At 35.8% G+C, this 7,114-nt stretch overlaps 1 pseudogene; it reads left to right on the top strand.

Annotated features, from left to right (window-relative positions):
- Positions 1-985: 985 nt before the first annotated feature.
- Positions 986-7,114, top strand: part of LOC149212987 (polygalacturonate 4-alpha-galacturonosyltransferase-like) — a 30,372-nt pseudogene continuing 24,243 nt past the window's right edge.

Below are 7,114 nucleotides of genomic sequence, written 5' to 3'. Positions count from 1 at the left end.
GATAAAATTCACAACGTCAATCTTATTCACCAGCTACTTTCTCCTATACATATCATTTTCACACTATTCCCACAATGTTCAAAGCACATTGGCCAAAACAAATGATAGATATTATGCACACCATTTTATTATTGATGTGTAATGAAATCTCGATCTTAGCATATGCATGATAGCAAAGCAACCCCCTTTTTAGCGTTTCAGTATTTTTATAGATATTCTTCTCCATCAAGTCTTTCTACCTGACCTTTTATGTGTTTTTTGTCATTTAAAACAGCATGGCACAACTTCTCAGGAGATGGATCTGTTAGAATGGTATTCTCTTTCCACATCTTGAAAACCAATTCTATTTTTCTATGGCCATTTTGTTCTTTTTCAGGATCTATGCAAGGTACTTGCACTTACGTTAGTCTAATCCCAAAAAATAACTAGTATCCCTAAATTGAAATTTAATTGACCTGAGTGGATTGAAATAGAGAGGAATTATTGAGGATATTGGAGCTCTGTCATATGTTTAAAATCACTCTTATCTATTTATCTGTGGAGTTCACAGGAACAGGTAGATGACTGGAGAAAGCAGAGTTTAACAAAGAGCATTGACTCTCTCTTCCCAAAGGAGGCAAGTATAAGAAACTTGCTGCATTTGGATATCTTAAATTTGATTTATCCCCTATTGAGTAGAGAATTGAAAATAAATTTTATTTACTGGGTAGGTGATTGATGTGATAATAGCTAACATAGAGGACTCAGGAACTCTAAACTTAAATATTGGACGGAATGATTTATCTTCCTCATGGGTATTAGAAAAGCCGTCCGAAGTAAACCAAAGGGATATTACTAACTCAGAGGTACGACTGTTGAAGATTTTGGTTATTTTCTCTATTGAACATGTAAGGAAACATATGTGATGATGATATATGTAGTTGAGTAGGGTTGTATTAAGCAGGAAGTGAAAATTGACATTAGAAGGGGTGCTTCTCAATTTATAATGGTGTACATCAAGCAAAGGAAAATGACTTTTGGAGACAGCTCAGAAAAGTTACATTCACAACAAGATGGTGTGATCTTCAATGAAGAAGGCAAGGAAAATCTTGAGGAGGGTAAAATGAATGACGAGGCGCAGAAAAAAACTTCCAGTGACGAAGAACTTCTTACGAGGTTTCAAGAGGATGACATAGGAAGTGAACATCGAGACGTCAAAGAGAATGCTCTTGATGGTAAGTTTTGATTTTCCCTGGTTAACTGGTCTATGATGTTGGTAGCCTACTGTAAGGTAATGTCTAGTCAAACTCCTAGGACAATGGTTGTTGTAATGCATACCATTTGCAGCTTGAAGAAAGTCCAACAAAAGTTTCACAGAGGGTAAAATTATTTGCTGCACTAGATCGCTACTTTTTGTTCTCATGGAAAAGGGAATTGTTATATTATTTTCCAAAATCCTTTTTGAATGTTACTTCTCCAGTAGAATTTTTTTTTATTTCTTATATTTTAGCATAGTATGCTTTAATTTATAGTAGTTTAATGCTTACATAAATTGAGACAAAAGAGGAGGGAGAAAAATGAGTTGAGCTTGAAAACGCAGCAATTAAATGTTCCAAGGAGGTAGATTTTGCTGTCGTGGAAAATACAGCATTTGGAGGCGGGAGAATGAGAACGAGAATTCTGACTCCACTGTTAGATTGATGTGAGACCAAATGATCATGGCTAGGGTGTATTCAAGCATTTCCCAAGCTAGGAATAATCTTGATTTATACCGTGAATTGATGCTTCGTATTAAAGAATGTCAACGTACATTGGGTGAGTCTAATGCAGGTTCTGATCTACCTCAAAGGTAATAGTTTTCGCATTGGTTGCTTCTAAATCAAGAGTATTAAGTGCTTCCATTTGCATTTGGTGTTCATATCCTTTGTTTATTTTAAAGTTGCAGTTTGTGTTTCAATCTTTCTGCTTTTCATTCTCTTTTTCATGGCCAATAATTGATATGAATGTTTCAGTGCACCTGAGAAACTCAAGGCTATGGGTCACGTCCTATCCAAGGCTAGAGAACAATTTTATGATTGTGCAACAGTAACAAAGAAGTTGTGAGCCATGCTTCAGTCTGCACACGAGCAAGTAAGGACCTTGAAAAAGAAAAATACATTTTTAACTCAGCAGGAAGCAGAGACTGTTCCCAAGGGCCTGCACTATCTGTCCATGCGATTGGCCATGGATTATTACTTGCTTGCCCTTGAAAAGTGAGATTTCCTAAAAAGGACAAGCTGGAGGATCCAACTCTTTATCACTATGCATTATTTTTTGACAATGTATTGGCTGCATCTGTGGTTGTGAATTCAACTGTCCTGAATGCTAAGGTGAAGTGTTATTAATTTAAAGTACTCTAAATATTGGAAGTCCAACAATTTTGCTGCATTTTACATTTTATATTTGGATCTCATCGTAGGTGATTTACTTGTGTTTGGAAGAACCGTAGAAACATGTATTTCTTCTTGTCACAGACAAGTTAAATTTTGGGGCCATAAAAATGTGGTTTTTACTTAATCCCCCAAGGAAAGCTGTGATACATGTAGAAAATGTTGATGATTTTAAATGGCTCAATTCCTCCTATTGCCCTGTGCTTCGCCAACTTGAATATGCAACTATGAAAGAGTATTATTTCAAGGCAGATCACTCGACTACACTCCCAACACGTTCCTCCAATTTGAAATATATAAATCCAAAATATTTATCCATGCTAAATTATCTTCGTTTCTATCTTCCACATGTTTATCCCAAACTGGACAAGATCCTTTTCTAGGATGATGATATTGTGGTGCAGAAAGATTTGACGCCCTTGTGGTCAGTAGATCTTCATGGAAAGGTTAATGGTTCAGTGGAAACTTGTGGAAAAAGGTTTCGCCGGTTTGACAAATACCTTAATTTTTCCAATCCGCACATAGCCAGGCACTTTGATCCAAATGCTTGTGGTTGGGCATATGGGATGAATGTATTTGATCTCAAAGAATGGAAGAAACAAGATATAACTGGAATATATCATAAGTGGCAGAACATGGTAAGTGTGTAGTGTGGTTTATTTATGTTAATTCCTGTGATGCTTACTTTAAAGTATTTGAAGTAAATCTGAAGTAATTGGCGAGAAAAATTAATGGGCTTTTCTTTGTTCGATTTCAAAGTTTTTCTTTTATTGTATGTCAGAATGAGGATAGAGTGTCGTGGAAGCTTAGAACACTACCCATTGGATTTTCACATTGGCTGCTTCTCAATCAAGAGTAGTAAGTGCTTCCATTTGCATTTGGTGTTCATATCCTTTGTTTCTTTTAAAGTTGGAGTCTATGTGTCTATCTTTCTGCTTTTCATTCTCTTTTTCATGACCGATAATTGATATGAATGTTTCAATGCACCTGAGAAGATCAAGGCTATGGGTCATGCCCTATCCAAGGCTAGAGAAATATTTTCTGGCTGTGCGATAGTAACAAAGAAGTTGCAAGCCATGCTTCAGTCTGCAGATAAGCAAGTAAGGACCTTGGAAAAGCAAAGTAAATTTTAAGTCAGGTGCCAACAAAGTCTGTTCCCAAGGGCTTGCACTATCTGTCCATGAGATTGACCATATATTATTACTTTCTTCCTCTTGAAAAGCGATAATTTCCTAAAAAGGACAAGTTGGAGGATCCAATTCTTTATCAGTATACAATATTTTCTGACAATGTATTGGCTGCATCTGTGGTTGTGAATTCAATTGTCATGAATGCTAAGGTGAAGTGTTATTAATTTAAATTAATCTAAAGTTTGGAAGTCCAACAGCTTTTCTGCATTTTACATTTAATATTTGGATCTCATTGTAGGTGATTTACATGTGTTTGTAGGAATCTAAGAAACATGTATTTCATCTCATCACAGACAAGTTAAATTTTGGGGCCATGAAAATGTGGTTTTTACTTAATCCCCCAGGGAAAGCTATGATACATGTAGAAAATGTTGATGATTTTAAATGGCTCAATTCCTCCTATTTCCTTGTGCTTCGCCAACTTGAATCCAGAGCTCTGAACGAGTATTATTTCAAGGCAGATCACTCGACTACAGTCTCAGCACATTCCTCCAATTTGAAATATATAAATCCAAAATATTTATCCATGCTAAATCATCTTCATTTCTATCTTCCATTGTAAGAACTGATAAACAGATGCAATAAAGACAGTAAGGGATTTAAAGCATGAACCTGTAACATTTTCAACAGAAACCTAACAAAATCAATTAACGGGACTGTTGAGGTACCTACCTGTATTCTTGCAGTTGAAGATGCCTCCGGTTACGCTGCTCCAGTTACTGAGAGACCAAATCCTCCCAGCCAGACTGAGTAGAGCCTAGCTGCTCAATCCAATAAGCTTCTCAACAGATGCTAACTGTTCCACCATGCTGAGAACCTCAGAACTCTCAAGCTCTTCCAATGGCTGATTCCCTTCCCTTCCGAATTCTTCCTTCTGGTTTTTCTGCCCCCTGCTCAATCCCTGTCCTGCGGTCTTTATCCACTGGTTTGGCGGTGGCCGCCCTTCCATCTGCAGCCACCGCTCACCTTGTTGATGATAGACCCATGCCCACGTATCTCCTCCTGGTGCTCTCTCAATTCATGAATGAATCCCCTTTATGTTTTAAACCATATGGTTTTATTAATTATTCCTTTAATATGGCCCTTACATTGTGTATACATATATTATTAAAACATTATAACGTATCATTATAATCTTTATAATGTATCATTATAATTTTATAACATATCATTATTACTTTATAACATTAAAACATATCACATTTATTTATATATATTTGTTTTAAATATAACATTATAAACTTAATACTTGGATCCCTTTTTAATTAATTACTTATATGTATTTTATTAATTTATTAATATAATTTTATCAATAATCTGGAACTTATAATATGTATAGTCCTCTTTTAAGATCTAACCATGCATTACGCAATATTGATGAATGAGTAGAACTTCTATTCCAAGAAGTCTCATGGTATTTAGCACTTATAATCAATTTAGTATAAAATACTAGTGCGGTGTATGCGACACATGCATATGTAGCTATCATATGCATGTACCGTATACCTACTATTATGCTTACGTTCTTTGTATTTATAGATGGGTCGTTACATACACTCCCCCTTCAGAAAACTTCGTCCCGAAGTTAGAGTTTTTATCTTATCTGATTACATATGATGGTAATTAGTACACCCTTCTTAGGTTTACAAACCGAGGTTTTAAAATTTTTATTTTAATATAAAGAGACTATAAAATTAGAGTTTTAGGTTTATGATTTTAATGGTCATGCCTTGCCCTATCCAGGTTCCCAAGCTATTCTAAAATGATCCTATCCTTCCTAATCTCTTCCGTACCCATCCTATCCGTCCTCTACTAGAGTATGCCATGGCGTCAGTTTTATTGACCTAACCATTCATAAACTCTAAGGTGTTAGCGTCGGTTATACCAACTTGATTCCTAGTAGGCATCCAACAGTCATCATCGCATGTCTAGGGGAGTGTGATTCACACAGTCCTCCCATGACTCCAGGGTTCAGAGGATAAACAGTGGGAAACACCTCCACCCCTCCCAGTAGAATTAGGTCTAATACCCTATCATAGAATCACTTTGAGCTTTAATTGTTCTGAGGTTCTGTCATCATGTGGTCATCTCGGTAACTATTTATTATCTGAAATCATACACTTATCCATGCATTCGTAAAATGTGAATCAACATATTCAAAATAACTCATGTATTATTCACATATGTCACTACAGTATAACATATTTTGCCATATTCTATGCATGTCATTTTGACTTCCATTTAAAATGTAATTATTCCCTGATTTCTATTCCATTGATCATATTGACATGTATAAATAAAAAAGATTTATAATATCTTAAGTTATATCAGAAGTAAAATCATTTAACTGCCTTAAACTTTACTTTGACAGCTATAATTTAGTAAGATCAGCAACATATATCATTTTGGTATCCATGTACCAGCAGAAGTTAAACATATATTATGTCACACAAAATTTCACTTTTATATATAATCATTCAAAATGGTTCTGAGTCTCTGATTGCAGTGAAGTAAATATATACTAAACATAGCTTAAAGTTCTTCAAAATTGACATAGATTAGGGTATCTTTGACATATGTCCTCTGTATTTTTCCAAGTAGCTGATCCAGGACTATATTTGTCCCATTGGACCTTAACTTGGTCCACCAGGCGATTCCTGAGTTGTCGAACCCTACGTTCCAGTGTACGTAATGGTTCGACCGATACGACTCCCTTGTTTGATACCTGCAATTCCTTCCATTGAAGGTTATGAGATTGATCAGCTATATAATGTCTTAATACAGAAACATGAAATACATTATGAATTATATGCAGGTGAGGTGGCAGGGCAAGACGATAGGCAACATGTCCAACTCTTTCCATGACTTTAAATGGTCCAATAAATTGGGGTGACAACTTTGTCCCTTTTCAAAATCGAATAGTACTTTTATTCAGTTTGATGCGGATGAAAACCTGATCCCCTACTTCATACCTTCTATCAGTTCTGTGAACATCAACATAACTCTTTTGTCTATCTTGTGCTTCCTTTAATCGTTGTCTAATTTGTCTTACCTGTTCTTCCATTTCATGGATTAATTCTGGTTCTAATATCACTCAATCTTCTAACCTATCCCAACTTAATGGTGTTTTGCAAGGTCTGCCGTATAATGCTTCAAATGGAGGCATTCCAATCGAACTGTGGTAATTGTTATTGTATGCGAATTTGACTAAGGGTAAATACTTTTCCCAGTTTGATTGCTGATCCATAACATACATTTGCAACATGTCTTCAAGTACTTGATTTACTCTTTCTGTTTGCCCATCAGTCTCAGGATGGTAAGTAGTGCTTAAATTTAGCTGAGTTCCTAAGGCTGTCTGCATGCAAGTCCAGAATCTAGAAGTGAATCGTGAATCTCTATCGGATATAATCTTCTTAGGTACTCCATGAAATCTGATAACTTCATTTATGAATACTCGAGCTACGTCAGCAACATCGTAAGTATCTCTTACGGGAATGAAATGGGCGCTTTTTGTTA

This window comes from Pinus tabuliformis, chromosome 1_1, assembly GCF_031772625.1.
Source record: "Pinus tabuliformis cultivar Carrire ecotype Pingquan chromosome 1_1, CPIR1, whole genome shotgun sequence".
Taxonomy (NCBI): Eukaryota; Viridiplantae; Streptophyta; class Pinopsida; order Pinales; family Pinaceae; genus Pinus; species Pinus tabuliformis.
The sequence above is the reverse complement of the archived record's forward strand: the minus strand, read 5'-3'. Positions and strand labels throughout refer to the sequence as shown.